The sequence below is a fragment of the Thermobia domestica genome, chromosome 11, assembly GCF_964235325.1.
Source record: "Thermobia domestica chromosome 11, izTheDome1.hap1.1, whole genome shotgun sequence".
Lineage (NCBI taxonomy): Eukaryota > Metazoa > Arthropoda > Insecta > Zygentoma > Lepismatidae > Thermobia > Thermobia domestica.
The window spans coordinates 117,710,404-117,727,645 of record NC_137464.1 but is presented as its reverse complement, the minus strand read 5'-3'; the positions used below and the strand labels follow the sequence as shown (position 1 = coordinate 117,727,645).

At 34.8% G+C, this 17,242-nt stretch overlaps 1 protein-coding gene across 1 annotated transcript in view; it reads left to right on the top strand.

Moving 5' to 3' along the window:
- Positions 1 to 17,242, top strand: part of LOC145665247 (venom protease-like) — a 111,564-nt gene that overhangs the window by 83,324 nt on the left and 10,998 nt on the right. The gene's annotated exons all lie outside the window — the stretch shown is intronic.

Sequence of the window (17,242 nt, the reverse complement as noted above, 5' to 3'; positions counted from 1 at the left end):
TTATCGCTTTTTCCATGTCTCTGTGGAACGGACCAAATCTGCTCCTAACCTAATTCAAGCTAGTGTACCTCAAGGTTCGGTTTTTTCCCCTGTGCTTTACACTTTATACACACCTGGCATACCCATTGTGCCACACTGTTTTCCTGCAACATACGTCGACGACACTGCTTTCTTCACGAACAGCATCAATCTTCGTCTCTCCTACCACTACGTGCAGTACCAACTCAATGTCTTTCCACGTTCGGCTGCCACCTGGCGGATAAAAATCAACACTTATAAGAGCGTTGCAGCCTGTTATAGCAAAAGACGCAGCAGTGCCATCCATTGCTTATACTATGACAACTTTAACTTCCACGTGAGAAATACTGGGAGTCATCTTAGATCGAGGCATTAATATTAGCCTTCATATCAAGGACATTAAACATCGAGTCCTCAGAAAATTGTGTGCCCTCTATTCCATTCTCCGATGCAGTGCTTTAAGTCTTTAAAATAGTAATTTGGTCCAAAATCACATTCTCATGTCCAGCATGGCAACATGCGACATTCAGTCAGTTGCGCACGGTCGAAGTGTGCAAACCAGGGCAGCTCGTTTTGTAATGTGCCATTGCAATCAAGATAATGAAATTTTTGTTTCGAGGATCCAATACTTTTCGAACGTACTGCGTACTGTATTCTTTCCTCCACATAATTTTCAGTCCATGTCGTAAATTCATTTGTTCTTTACTTAACCCAAAATTATTTTGGGAGCTTCGGAACAATCCAGGAAGAATTCCTTTATTTATATATTATTTCATTATAAACTCGGTATATGGGCATTTCAAATTGATGATTATTGAAATTATAATCTTAATGCGATAAAAAAATATAGGTCAGAAATTGGACAGAATTTTCTGAAATTATCGACCCATCTGATGTTTGTCAGATTAATTTAGACCCCCTTCGTCCCTCTAAGATGCCCATATTCTCCCAAAATCCGGTTTCATCCACTTTTTGCTATTTTTCATTCGCTTTATATTTTCCACTGCCGCTGCTTTATATTTTCTCTTTGCTGTGATTGAACTATTTCCGACGCTCTAGTATTATGGCTCATCTCTTGTCATTCTCTACCTGGGAAAAGCATCAAGCAACATCACGTTAGTTTGCTCCGGATATATATTGGGACATTTCAACGAGAACGCAGTATTATAAGGTAAAATCAGTTTCAATTAAGAAATAAATCCGTTGGGAGCATACAGAGTCCCAAGAATATTGGATTTTCATTTTAGAACAGTCAGAAAATCAGTGAGATATGGACTTCAACTCAATCGACGCCATGTTGATAATCATTAATAGTGATGGACAGGATTCATCTTAGTGTGTGATCTTTTCAAAAAACAATTTTGAAGATTAGTGTTTTCCCTGATAACTCCCGTTATCCTTAAAACTTCCTGTTAGGTTACATCTGCCTGTTTGTGTATGTAGTAAATGTGATTTTTTTAAATTATCATTAATATGACGGTAAGTGTATGTATAGTTAAATTAAATTTCACAATGTCAGTGTAAGTTAGAACAGGGACTTTCCCTTATTCCTGAGTTGACGAAAGCTCCAACGGAAATAGGTTGAATGATTTTTCGTGAGAGTTCTTTGCCCTTCAGGAAAGGGACCCTTACCATTAGTGGTTTTAATATGTCCTTTCAAGGGCATTGAAAGTAATTCTGTAATTGGAAAACCATGATTTAATTAATAGAAGGGCCATTGGGTTCAGATTATTCTTTTCACAGCGCATAGAGTCGGTTTAGGATGGCGAAGTTCAGTAATTTGTTTGATTTACGGATTTAACATGTGTAGCGATATGTATTAATATTTGGTTTGTTTGTTTATGTGGGATGTAGCATGTATGTGTGTGTAATTTAGTACGTTGACACTAGAAGTGATATGTGAGTGAAAGTATGATTTATTTCTTTACGGACAGTGTATTCTTTAATTAGTCTTGTGGTCAGTTTAAATGCATAAATTAATTCGAAATGCAAATTCATAATAATTCCATACCGTGATTACATAGTAGATTGCTTATAGTTAACGATGACAGAATACAAAGTTCATTTAATAGTGCAAGGTTTGTTTGCTGCTATCAACGCCATCTCGTGTCGGGTTGAGAACTATTCGCCGCTAGTTTATTTTTCTCCTAAACTTAACGATTCAGTCGATAATAAAATTACACTTCTTTTTCGATTATTGATGAGGAAATATTAATTCTGGCCCATATGAATAGGTATTATTCGAATTACATTATAAATTAACTTTCCAAAAAATCACAATCATTTATATAGGCACAATCAAATTATTAATAATGGTAAACTGTGCTTTTTTCCTTAACCTGAAGTTTGTCTATATGGCATTTTCTGTTGTTAGACTGCAATTTCAAAATTCTCTCTTCGTTACGTTCAGTGAACGATAGCATTGTTGACACTCTCAGAAAATATGATTCCATATAGTTAAGAGGATAGTAATGACCCCCGTGAAGTTAGCGACCAAAAGTTTAATAAATCGATATTTTTTTGAGTTCTGAGTAGCATTCAAACAGTTCTAGAGTTCTTGCAATGTTAGACCAATAGTTCTGTGTAAATAAACATTTTATAGCGATTTTAAAATTTCGGTGCTAACTTCACGCAACAGCAAAAATCTTAAAATCTCTATATATTTTTAGAGTTCTGAGTAGTACTCAAAGAGTTGTAGAGTTCCTGATAGCATAGACCAATAGTTCTTTGTAAATAAAGATTTTATAGCGATTTTAAAGTTTCGGTGCTAACTTCACGCAACACCAAAAATCTTAAAATGTCTTTATTTTTTCAGAGTTCTGAGTAGCACTCAAAGAGTTCTAGAGTTCTTGCTAGGTTAGACCAATAGTTCTGGGTAAATAAAGATTTTATAGGATTTTAAGGTTTCGGTGCTAACTTCATGCAACACCAAAAATCTTAAAATTTATATATTGTTTTAGAGTTCTGACTAGCACTCAAAGAGTTCTAGAGTTCTTGCTAGGTTAGACCAATAGTTCTGGGTAAATAAAGATTTTATAGCGATTTTAAAGTTTCGGTGCTAACTTCACGCAACATCAAAAACCTTAAAATCTCTATATATTTTTAGAGTTCTTGCTAGGTTAGACCAATAGTTCTTTGAAAATAAAGATTTTATAGCGATTTTAAAGTTTCGGTGCTAACTTCACACAACACCAAAAATCTTAAAATCTATATATATTTTTAGAGTTCTGACTAGCACTCAAAGAGTTCTAGAGTTCCTTCTAGGTTAGACCAATAGTTCTGGGTAAATAAAGATTTTATAGCGATTTTAAAATTTCGGTGCTAACTTCACGCAACATCAAAAACCTTAAAATATCTATATTTTTTAGAGTTCTGACTAGCACTCAAAGAGTTCTAGAGTTCTTGCTTGGTTACACCAATAGTTCTGGGTAAATAAAGATTTGGTAACGATTTTAAAGTTTCGGTGCTAACTTCACGCAACACCAAAAATCTTAAAATGTCTATATTTTTTTAAAGTTCTGACTAGCACTCAAAGAGTTCCAGAGTTCTTGCTAGGTAAGAGCAATAGTTCTGGGTAAATAAAGATTTTATAGCGATTTTAATGTTTCGGACCTAACTTCACGCAAAACGAAAAATCGTAAAATGATTATATATTTAGAGTTCTGAGTAGCACTCAAAGAATACTAGAGTTCTTGCTAGGTTTGACTAATAGTTCTGGGTAAATAAAGATTTTGTAGCGATTTTAATGTTTCGCTGCTAACTTCAGGCAAAACCAGAAATCTTAAGATGTCTATATTTTTTAGGGTTCCGAGTAGCACTCAAAGTTCTAGAGTTCTTGCTAGGTTAGACTAATAGTTCTGTGTACATAAATATTTTATAGCGATATTAAAGTTTCAGTGCTACCTTCACGCAAAATCAAAAATATTAAATTGTCTATATTTCTTTAGAGTTCTAAGTAGCCCTCAAAGAGTTCTAGAGTTCCTGCTAGTTTAGACCAATAGTTCAGGGTAAATAAAGATTTTCTATCGATGATAATGTTTCGGTGCTACCTTCACGCAAAACCAAAAATCGTAACATGTCTATACTTTTTCGAGTTATGAGTGACACTCAAAGAGTTCTAGAGCTCTTGCTAGGTTTGACCAATAATTCTGGGTAAGTAAAATTTTATAGCGATTTTAATGTTTCGCTGGTAATTTCAGGCAAAACTAAAAATCTTAAGATGTCTATATTTTTTTAGAGTTCTGAGTAGCACTCAAAGAGTTCTAGAGTTCTTGCTAGGTTAGACCAATAGTTCTGGGTACATAAAGATTTTGTACGTGAAGTTAACACCGAAACTTTAAAATCGCTATAAAATCTTTATTTACCCAGAACTATTGGTCTAATCTATCAGGAACTCTACAACTCTTTGAGTGCTACTCAGAACTCTAAAAAATATAGACATTTTATGATTTTTGGTTTTGCATGAAGGTAGCACCGAAAAATCGCTATAAAATCTTTATTTACCCAGAACTATTGATCTAACCTAGCAAGAACTCTAGAATCCTTTGAGTGCTACTCAGGACTCTAAAAAATATAGACATTTTATAATTTTTGGTTTTACGTGAAGGTAGCACCTAAACTTCAAAATCGCTATAAAAGGTTTATTTACAAAGAACTATTGGGCTAAGCTAGCAGGAACTCTAGAACTCTTTGAGTGCCACTCATAACTCGAAAAAGTATAGACATGTTACGATTTTTGGTTTTGCGTGAAGGTAGCACCGAAACATTATCATCGATAGAAAATCTTTATTTACCCAGAACTATTGGTCTAAACTAGCAGGAACTCTAGAACTCTTTGAGGGCTACTTAGAACTCTAAACAATATAGACATTTTATGATTTTTGGTTTTGCGTGAAGTTAGCACCAAAACTTTAAAATCGCTATAAAATCTCTATTTACCCAGAACTATTAGTCTAACCTAGCAAGATCTCTAGAACTCTTTGAGTGCTACTCAGAACTCTAAGAAATATAGACATGTTATGATTTTTGGTTTTGCGTGAAGGTAGCACCGAAACTTTAAAATCGATATAAAATCTTTATTTACCCAGAACTATTGGTCTAACCTAGCAGGAACTATAGAACTCTTTGAGTGCTACTCAGAAACTCTAAAAAATACAGACATTTTGAGATTTTTGGTTTTGCGTGAAGTTAGCAGCGAAACCTTAAAATCGCTATACATTTTTTTCTTTATCTAGAACTATTGCTCTAACCTAGCAAGAACTCTAGAACTCTTTGTGCTACTCAGAACTCTAAAAAATATAGATATTTTAAGATTTTTGGTTTTACGTGAAGTTAACACCGAAACTTTAAAATCGCTATAAAATCTCTATTTGCCCAGAACTATTGGTCTATGCTATCAGGAACTCTACAACTCTTTGAGTACTACTCAGAACTCTAAAAATATATAGAGATTTTAAGATTTTTGGTGTTGCGTGAAGTTAGCACCGAAACTTTAAAATCGCTATAAAATCTTTATTTACCCAGAACTATTGGTCTAACCTATCAAGAACTCTAGAACTCTTTGAGTGCTAGTCAGAACTCTAAAAAAATATACATATTTTAAGATTTGCGTGAAGTTAGCACCGAAACTTTAAAATCGCTATAAAATCTTTATTTTCAAAGAACTATTGGTCTAACCTAGCAAGAACTCTAGAACTCTTTGAGGGCTACTCAGAACTCTAAAAAATATCGATTTATTAAACTTTTGGTCGCTAACTTTACGGGGGTTAATTAATGATATTAAACTTTCATTGCATACAAAATAATTCGAAGCCGTGAAGTGGAATATACTGTAGTTTGCTTTGAAAGATTTCTAATATCAGTTGATACAAAATCAAACGTATTAATTAATATACTATAATTTGTTGATTTTAATATTTTATATAATAAGAGTGCTTTATTATATATTGAGTAATGACTAAGTGAGTAATGACAATATTAAGTAAGTATGAATGAATAATAGTACACCCGTGTATATATGTGCCAAGTGATAAGTTTTGCTACAAGATACTGATTGTATTTATATAATGATAAATACATTAGCACATTAATCATTACGTTAGAATTTTGTGTGAGGATAGTGTGTCGTGTAAAAGTGATGGATTGTATTTTCACTTGGTGGCTTGACATTTAATAGTAATCAGACATACTAACTGATCATCCAGCCTGACGATACGAAAGGTAGCCATGTAGCAAGTGATTCCAGATATTTCTCCCAGTTAATCACAGAATAGATTAACCGCTTACAGAATTGATACAATTTAAATATATGCGTTCAGTTTATATTTGTTATACTACTCGGCAACTTTAAATTTTTTCCACCTCACCTGATTGAGCTAAGTTCACCACAGTTCGCAGAAACTACGAAGTGGATAAGATCGAATAACCTGGTAGATGTATTACAGTAGAATCTCGTTATACCGTAAGTGGTAGAGCGTTCACCTCTGGTGCTTGGGGTCCTGGGTTCGATCCCAGCCCCCGCCAAGTGAACTTTGTGGTGGACAAACACCGTGTGCGTGGGTTTTCTCGGGGTTCTCCCGTTTTTCCCACTTTCTTTATTCCATCATTTCATTCATTACTCATCATCACCGTCTCCTTTAGCCTAACCGGCATAAACGTGGGACGTAAAACTCAAAGATTTCATTTCATTTTTTCGTTATACCGTAATAGTGCGTTTAAAATCACAATGTCCATGAATTTTCATTTTTCTACTTCTAGTAGATATAGTGTTTTGAAATTAGTTGACGGTTGAAGGTTAGCGCCTTTGCGGAGTGGTAGCGACTAGGAAGATTTGACACACAACTTACTAGTATAAAATTTATTTTATTTATTTTTTAATTTTGGCAAATCCCTGTAAGGATTTTTTATTTATTGACTTTAGTCTACTTTTCACAATTTACTCGTAACTCTTCTCAGTTTCTGAGGGGTCGGATAATTTGTTTGAAATTGTAAACTAAGAGACCACACTGACCTTTCTATAGGGCTGGAGTCTCCAATTGCATTTTGACCAGATACAGTGAGGAGTGGGATTTCCCTAAAGCCTTTGTTCTTACGAAAATCCTATTGAGGGCACAGACTTGTCACGCACTTGGAGATATTTATCTTAGGCTACACATTTTAGTAGGTCACCTGTTTCGGTACATATGAAAGTATATTTGGCTGTGGATTGTTGTATGTCGAAATTCAACCAGTTATCTTTGTAGCTTTAGTGTCCTACCTTATTCCTTTGGCGCGCCGCTTTCTTTTTCTTTCTTTGTGTATGTGCGTGTGTGTGAATGAATGATAAATTTAGTTAAGTGGTAGCATTTAATATTGATTTACTATGGTAGTGTTTATAATAAATGTGTAATAGCATGTTATATGTACTAGTGTATGAAGGAAATCATGAAAGATAACTAATTCTAAATTAGTCTAAATCGGCTCTAGGAGGAAGGCTAAAATAACCGGATAAGCTCCAATAACGACAGTCTTTTCAGGAATCTCAAAACTACCATTTGTGAAAAATAAATACATCACTGTGACTTTTTTCTTTCTCTTGGTTAATTCAAATGTGTGTTTGAACTTTACCATGGATATTTAGATACTGGATAAACGATTATTTAACGTTTAGAAATAACAGGCAAATGATTAAATTAAAACATCTCATCACCTGATCTAGCTTAGGGCAACTCCCACTTGTTCAGTGGCCTGGATCCAGATCGGGGTAGTATGTGGCAGCATGTGTCTCTTCAGGATCATTTCAGGAACGACCTTCAAGTAACAACATTCGAATACCTTTATAATAACTATTCAAGTTCCTTTATCATATCTCCATCATTATCCAGTAATCATTTATCTCTAGTTCCTTCTTCCTTTCTCCTTTTCCTCTTCATCTTTTCCTCCTTTCTCCTACCTTCTTTTGTTCTTTCTCACTCTTTCTTTTCCTCTTTCTAATACAACGAAGAGGGGTCGGGACTGGAAGTTGTCGCTATAGACACCGCCATTAAATTGCTTTGATGTTCCTCTTCGGAAGTCCGATATGAATTAGTTAATCCTAAAACATACGTATGAAGCAAGAATTCCAAAAAAATATTTTTATTTATTTCATATTTGGCTAAATTATCATAATTAAAAGATAGAGTTTCAAAAATAGTCAGCGATTCCCCTGTTCCCAATCACGTATTTTTTGCTTCAGTATCATAACAGGCCATGACCGTTATAAGCGTAATCGTCAACTTTTGGAGGAATTAAACACATATTCTATCCTGGACGTTTACATCAACACAATACTTGTTTCTGGGCAAACCTCCCCCGCCACGTCAGCCCCCCTATTACAGCCATTGGCACAGCGTATACACACCGATGAACTTACATGACGCCAAGGTTATAGCATAACTCTTTACTCACACTCTAACCACTCTGTGATAGTTACAGTTGAAGGCCACATGGCATCGTCGTATCTCATATTCTAACTCACCTCCTCCACCCCCACAGGTCTAACCATTTTACTTATCGAGTCAGGGACTTTTGTCCGATACTCGACGCACAACCTACAACGGTTATCGTTGTTGTCAATCTGTACCTGTTTCATGAAAAGGGATCAGAGGCGTCATAGCTGAGCAGCTAACTAGATTTTACCTTTTTATTTTCAAAAGAAGTCTCACCACATTACAGTTAATAATCGTTACTTAGTTCTTACTTTCTTCACACATATCTATTTATTATTTCTACCTAGCAACCTCAAGACATTTCTTTTTATCTTCTTTTTCGCATAGCTGCTCAGCTATGACGCCTCTGATCCCTTTTCATGAAACAGGTACAGATTGACAACAACGATAACCGTTGTAAACCTCACTTTCTAGCTAAGGTAAGCTGTTGTTGACTTGACACACAAGTAACATGCTAAAGTGATAGTCATTTTATATTGTCTTAACACCTCATTTTCTGCTGTGTAGGACCATGGAGTTTCGAACCGAGACCAAGACTTAGGAACCCAAAGATAGAAAAGTTAGCCGATCTTTTGCCCTTATTACCAGTTCTTCATTTCTTAAGAAAGGAAAAAGAAAGTTCCCAATATTTTGAGCTTCAAGGGTACTGATTTATGTCAGCTGCGAAACTTTTGGTGGCAGTAATTATGACACTGATGTTCTGAGTACAATAACTGAGAAGAGTTTACGTACAGAGAAGTATAATCGAAAGTTTCAAAAGTATTTGTAATTAATAGCTCTAAATATAAGATAATTTACAAATGAATAATACATATAGCAAATGTAGAATATATTTCCTATAGGCAATGATTGTTTAACGTAATCAATTGAGAAAAATGGTAGGTCTGTTGAGGGAGGGGCAAACGATTCAGTAGGGAGAAGGCAACTTCTTTCAACATCATCATTGAGTTTTAGCATCATCATTGAGTTCAGTTCAAATCTTATGATTTTTTCTTAATACAAACGTTACAATAGTATGCTGAAAGTATACGAAAAGCACGAATAATCATTCATCATGACGTTCGCAATTAGTACAATTGCAATGACTTTTACTGTGATTTACGCAATATTTTTGAGAACACATTTTGCAAGAAGTACATTGGATTCTATTCGATTAGGTTGATTGCGGCTTCATGTGTAGCATAGCACTAAACAAATCCACTCTTTTCGAAAGTGATGTTTGAAAAAAATGAAAACGAAATGAAATCTTTGAGTTTTACGTCCCGGTTTTACGAACGGTGTTTGTCCACCACAAAGTTCACTTGGCGGGGGCTGGGATCGAACCCGGGACCCCAAGCACCAGAGGTGAACGCTCTACCACTGAGCCACCGCGGCCCCAAAAGTGATGTTTGATGTGGTCTTGTAAAACATATATTTAAATATTAGCTTTTGTACTATTTGATTTAAAAAGAAAAGTTTCTTTCTATTCTTGAATTTAATCAGATTCTTTTTGATTTATAAAACTATCCTTTTTAAATGTTTCAAAATTGCAGTGTGTCTTTCTCTTCATGGACTGGCCCTCAGTAATGGTTGGACGTTTTCCCTGAGATAAACTGTCCTATATCGTGTTTGGAGTCTATTTCAGTCTTAACTGTATCTGATAGTAAAACTCTCCTTGACTCCATCAGCTGATGGTATTTGGTCTCTCTATACCGAAATTCGAACTGTAATAATCATTCAAAAATAAGTGTCATTTCATTGGGTAGATTTTATATACGAAAGTGGGTCTATTATATGTATTGGCTGAATGCTTGTGGAAGGGCAATGTCTACAATTGATGAAATATCATATATTATCATTCTAGCAGCTGCGTGAATTCTCGACCACTAACATAAAGAACACTAAGTAATATTGAATTGAACTATAAATACCCCTGTGAAATTGAATAAGTTGTTACATGAGACAAAAAATTCTAGCTTAGATGTGATAGATGTATAAACTATAAAAGTTTGCCGTGCGTGTTTCTAGCCAATAATACTGAAAAAAAATAGAAATATAATTACGCTGTGAATTTCAAATCAACATAATTTGAACAGGAAATGACCCTGGTAAATGAAAATCCAATTAACCTAGACGTCATCAGAAAGATATATAAAAATACTTTAACGTGTCAAATTGTTATTATGTGCATCGTAGTCTTCAACGAAACACCTGAAATGCATATATTTTTATTATCAAAATCAATTATTTTTACACTAACCATGCAATTTACGAGCAGCACAATCACTGACGCCTACAGTCTAAATTGTGGTTAATATATCTAGGTGCTATGTACGTCGTATATTTCTCTATTTAATTCGGGTAGCAATGTTCAGTAATTATTTTATATGTATATTTTTTAATTGAAACTTCGAATATTTGCAGCTAAGAAGCATCTGCTAAACCGAACATACTGGTCTAGTGGCTAGAGCGAAAGCTTTCGGTACACGTGGTCCAGGACTTGGTTCCAGGTAGAAGAGGATTGAAATTTAAATACGTTGCCGTGGTTCGAATTTCATGTTAAAACTGTAGGTCCATATAGTTCCGATGCTGAAACGGGGATTCTAAACTTCAATACATAAATGAACATAATATTTTGTTAGCCATGTGCAAAACATGGTTTTGAGCTGGGTAATTACGAATAAAAAGAAAAAGAAAAAGTAATTCTATATTTGTTTTCACACCACAGTAAATCAGGTATTCAAGTTATTTTCACCATGTCTGGAACTAATGTCAAAAATACAGGTTGATTCATTACGTCCACATCATTTAACAAGTGGAAGTAAGTAGGGCAGAAAGGATGGCTTCGCTTATCATTTCCTTGATCATACTTCTGTGCATGTTCTTTGCCCGCCCTCTCAGTTGAAAATACTGCTGCAGGACTCGCGTGTAATTGGTGGGAGAATTACATGAGGATGATCAGTGGACGTCTTCTGATTGAGATAACATATACATAACCCATCCTGCTTTGTGTGGGTTTAATGTTTTTTTTTTTTTTTTTTTACATTTTTTTACATTTTTACAAAGGAAATCGAAATCTCTATCAGTTGGCAAGCTACCTTTGATTTCACTGAAGATAGTTAACATGGAAAACGAGCTGATAGTAACTAATTCATGAGGCAAGCTTCAGTTTAAATGTTAACCTTTCTCAATATTTCGAACCTTGAATGGAACGTCAATGGATGGTTTCTGAAGCCATTTTACGAAATTGAAACAACTTGTCTGTGAACTCACTTTCACCGACGCTGTCTTTTGCTTTGTCTTCTTACACGCTTTACAGACATCCTGATGGTCGAGCTACTTTAGGGAGAAAAGAAAATCTCAATGATTTTCACTAAAAATTACCGGTTTAGTAAGATATAATTTCAAATATAATGTTTAGAGGCGAACAGCATGATAGAAATCTAAAACATTCCTTACTTCCCTCCCAAGCGTTCAGATTCATTGACGCTCCTTGATATACTATATTCCTCCACCATGTGAAATGAGTGAGATACTTAATGCTAAGAAAGACTCGGAGATTCTTGACATTTCCCTGATAATTTATTGTTTCGTCAATTCCCATCAAATACTACATATTGGACCATTCTCCCCTTTCTGTTACATACTTTCCTAATTGGTGGATTTATGTGAGTGTGTGTGAAGTTCTATATGGTGTCAAAATGACGGTGTGATTTTATTTTACTTCTTGCTAATTCAATGATATTGATAATTCCCTGACAGCTATAATAAAGAACCATGCAAGAAGCCCTTGAGCTTATAAAACCCAAGTAGTGGAACGGAACTGTAATTGTCACAGTAGCTAAAATCCTTAAATGGTCAAATCCGGAGTTTCATATCTTATTTACCACATGAAAGGTAACCCATCAATACCTAGTAAATTCCCCCCACAGTAGAGCTCCTAAGAAAGCTTAAATTATTTACGTAATGTATTTCACTCTGTCCCTCTCCCAATTCCAAAGCAAACATTTCCTACCTTTGAGAACGGGTCCTAACATTAATCTATTCACTTTTTCTTTATACAATCTAAATGTAATTTCCTATACAAATACAAGAGAAGATTTTTAAACTAACATGAGCCAAAAATCTAGTTGTTTCAGAGCAGATAGCTTCCGTAAGTAACGAAAATGAATCTCAATCACCTTAACCTGAAAACTAAAATGTATCTTTTCTAGCATGCATCTATCCTTTTATAGTCAAAGCAGTTCAAATAAAAAATAAGTTTCGAATCAATGTAAAATATCGTATTTCCCTCAATCGAGATAGACCAAAGTCAGAAAAGAAAGGGAGAAAATACACAAATATTCCGAAAATACTTTCAGATATTCATCGTTCGAAATATTAATTTCGTATTTTCAAGAGCTGAATGATAACCAGAAGTGGGAATACAATACCCCGGTACTTCAACTATTTATTGATTTTAGAAAGGCGTACGACTCGGTTAGGAGAGAAACATTATACAAAGCTCTTACAGAACTTGGAATACCGAGAAACCTAATTAGATTAATTAAGATATGTTTAAATGAATCCCAAAGTAAAGTCCGGGTAGGAAAAGTTTTGTCAACGAGTTTTCACGTCGAAAATGTCCTGAAACAAGGAGATGCGTTGTCGCCATTATTATTTAACTTCGTTCTGGAATACGCTATAAGGAAAATCAAAGATAGCAACCAGGGCCTAGAGTTGAACGGTATTCACCAGGTTATGGCATATGCTGATGATGTAAATTTAATAGGGGTGATAGAACAATAGAAAGAAATGCAGAGATCTTATTAAACTCTTGCAGGGACATGCGTTTAGAAGTAAATGCAGAGAAAACTAAATACATGGTAGTGCGTCGGGACCGGAATACAGCAAATTATAAATGCGTTAAAATATTAAATAATACTTTTGATAAAGTGAATAGTTTCAAATATCTAGGATCAATATTAACAGAGGAGTTGAGTTGAGTTGATTTTAGTTTAGCGTCCCTTTCAGCAGCAAGGCTATATGAGACGTGGACCTACTGATTAACGTGGAATCCGAACCACATGAGCTCCCGCCGGGAATCAAACCCGGGTCTCCCACGCCAAAGGCGCGTACGCTAACCGCTTAGCCACGGAGGAGCTCCAATATTAACAGAGGAAAATCATATTCACGGAGAAATTAAATGTCGACTAAAAGCAGGGAATTCGTGTTACTATTCGGTTCAAAATCTCTTGTCGCGAATTCTGTCGAGGAATTTGAAGCTTAAAATATATAAAACGATAATCATGTCTGTTGTTCTGTATGGCTGCGAAACATGGTCACTTACTCTGCGGGAAGAACATAGACTAAAAGTATTTGAGAAGAAGATCCTAAGACGAATATTCGGACTCAAGAGGAACGGGAATGGGGAATGGCGGTAACTTCATAACGAGGAACTACATAATTTATATGGTTTACCCAACATTTTTAGGGTCGTCAAGTCTAGGAGGCTTAGGTGGGCAGGTCATGTAGCTAGAATGGAATAAAGTAGAAACGCTTTTAAAGTCTTGACTGGAAGACCAATCGGAAAACGACCATTAGGAAGACCTAGGCGCAAATGGGAGGACAATATTAAGATGGATCTCGCAGAGATTGGAATACAAAGTAGAAACTGGATACAGTTAGCTAAGGATAGAAGTCAGTGAAGAGCTTTTGTGAACGCGGCATTGAACCTCTGGGTTCCATAGACCATAGAGTTAGTTAGTTAGAATGTTAACCAGAGATATTTTCTGTTTGCTAACAATCTACCTTCAATATTTCAGTGTAGGATGCGATCTCGCATGTCGAGGGTAATCTCCAGTAAGCATTTTATCTTCTACTCAAACTTAATGTTCATTGTTTATATTGAATTCACTTCAGTTGTATGTATAACATTGCCATTATTATACTAGGATCGGCAGGGCAAACGGAATGGCGGGTGAAATTTGAATAAAATGCAGTTCTATCCTCTCGTTTGTTACTGAAACCTATTACAGTTATTTTCCAACATGTGGTCACAGTGTGCGAAGTTCAAACGTGGTTGTTGTTTTAATTTTCTTCTGTAGATAGACGTTAAAGAGTAGGATATTTTAATTAAGGGCCGACAAGTGGCACATAAACAAACTCTTAACATTGTCTATAGAATATGTAATTACTTTAAAAACAAGGTCAAACAAAAGCTACCGATTTCCAGCATAGCGATCGATGTTAAAGTATTTCAAAACAAAAACGTAACTTTCCGTACGAACGATGCTGAGAATTGTGAGCGAAGGGAAGGGAGGCGGCTCCTCGTAAACCCAAGGGCTCCAGCTCTGCTCACACATATCTTTTGAACATACGGAAGGAATACAACAAATTAAGAACACAAAAAATCAGTTAGAGCCATTTTTGGTACACGGGTTCCTGGGCTCAATTCTCAATGAGAGAGCCTTGAAAAGTTTAAACTCACTGTGCTAGTTCGATTTTCATCTTAAACTGTGAGTTCTTATAAACCTCGGTGCTAACCTTCAATAAACGAATAAATATAAAGTTGGAAGAGATATGTTAATTTTTATTTCAAATTCATATTATTGTAATAATTAAAAATAACAATAAAACTAATATCCTTTTCTTGTTTAGTAACTATGGTGCTTGAATCTTCTTAGCTCATGAATGTTACAGTGCCTACTACATTTCAAAATATGCGTGTAATGATGCAACAGTCAAGTTTATACATATATCATAAAAGGAATAACTTTTCTGATTTAAATGCATATTTATCAAGCATACATATGCTTTATAGATTGAAGAGTTGAAGCCTAACTAAGAATAATATGTAGCTTACAGATATGATTTAAAGACGTGATGAACCTTCTACAATGTACTCAATAGGAACTGGAAGAAAGCACAAAGTGGAGACGTGGCATGGAGCCAAGTGGTATGAGCGAATTGATTTTTTGTGACTTTGGCATTTCTATTTGGCATCCACGAGCTGAAGCTTTCCCATCCCTCAGCCATTCATGTGTAGGGTTGCCATATTTTAAAAATAAAAATCCGGGACGCTACTAAATTACGAGAATCTTTGAAATGCTTAAAATAAAAAAAAAGTGTTATAAACTAATTTACCTTCTTCCATTAGGTAGAGTTGTTCAAGTATTACGTAATCACATTTTTAGTTATTTTAGTAGACTTTATCCTCCCTAGTTAAGCAAACGTAAGCAGATGATTACCCCCTTCTCCTGGTAAGCAATTTTCTTATATATATATATATATATATATATATATATATATATATATATATATATATATATATATATATATATATATATATATATATAATTTCTCAGGATGTGTTACGTCTCATTCAAGGTATGGTGCTTCCTTTCACAATGTATTTTTCTTCTTGAATGGTCAGCGGAATATTACAAAAAATACCGGTGAGGGATTATTGATTAAAATATTTCAGAAGCAAGATGCAAATGGAAACAGCGTACTAAAGATAACAATAAGATTGAGCAAACCTTTTATCCCTGGCCCAATGAAACGAATGCTTCGTCCAATGTCAAAATAGTTAAACCGTGAGGTTAATTAAATCCATAGTGTATGTATTCAAGCCTTTTTCTCGTTCAACTTTTGAATCGCCATACTCAGAAGTTGAAGAGAATAATTATACACCTAATCCTCTGAAGAAAGGACACTATAACATTCCTTTCTTTCTTCTTTACTGAAATCCGGAACATTTAAACGTCCCGAGAAATATTTTCGGGACGCAGATCTCGATTCCGTGACAGTCACGAATTTTCCGGGACGAGTATCAATCCTGTTCATGTGGCAACGTTGGGTCAGGTTCTATCAGGCACGCTGCGCAGTGGTAGCAAACGATCCGTCATCCAAATTGCTCTCAATTCTTTATAATAAAAAGAAAGGTACATGCCACCAGATTAAACTTTTACGTTCTAATTTCTTAAACTATATCATGTTGTGCTGAAGTTATTAATGAAACATATTCTTGATAAATACAAACAAAATTGTAAGGTATTTTCGGAGACCTTCACCGAAAGATAGCTCATCCTCAAAAAAGTAGACTATCCTTTGTAGATTTATGCCTACCTTCGTACATTTTTAAGAACAAATGAGTTACGCGTATTGTTAGGATATTAATGAAATATTTATTTATGAAATCTGAAGAAAATTGCGCGATTCCTTTTTTGGGAAAACTGTCCAAAATAAAACATACACAGCAATAAACTACACCTCGTAGATCTTTTATGGTCAAATGTGCTATGCCATTTTGTCAGGTTATTAACAAATATTCATTTGGGAAATATGAAGAAAATTGACGGACTTGTTTTTGAGAAAACCGTCCAAATAAAATCAAGAAAGATGAAACCTTAGCAACCTTGTGCCAAATGTAATTAAAGGAAACATAGAAAGAGAAAGAAGTTAAAACAAAATTTTCTTTTTATCGAATTACCTCCTTACCAATTAAAATAAAAACAAGAGAGAGACCAAAGTAGCACATCTGCTTCATCTTTCTCTATTCTCTTCTGGCCTACGTTGTTTGCTCTTTCATCGTTTGAAAAGTTTTTTTTTAAAAAAATCGGCAGAAGATTGATTCATAAGCCTTAAAATTTTATTATATTTAGTTAATTCAATGCAAAAGGAAACACCTTTCCCTTTTATATAAACAAAAATGTTCTACTTAAAATGAATATTTTTATTTTCTGGAGGGGAGGAAGGCTAGTTTTTTCTCTTTGTTGTTGTTGTTGAAGCGAATAATC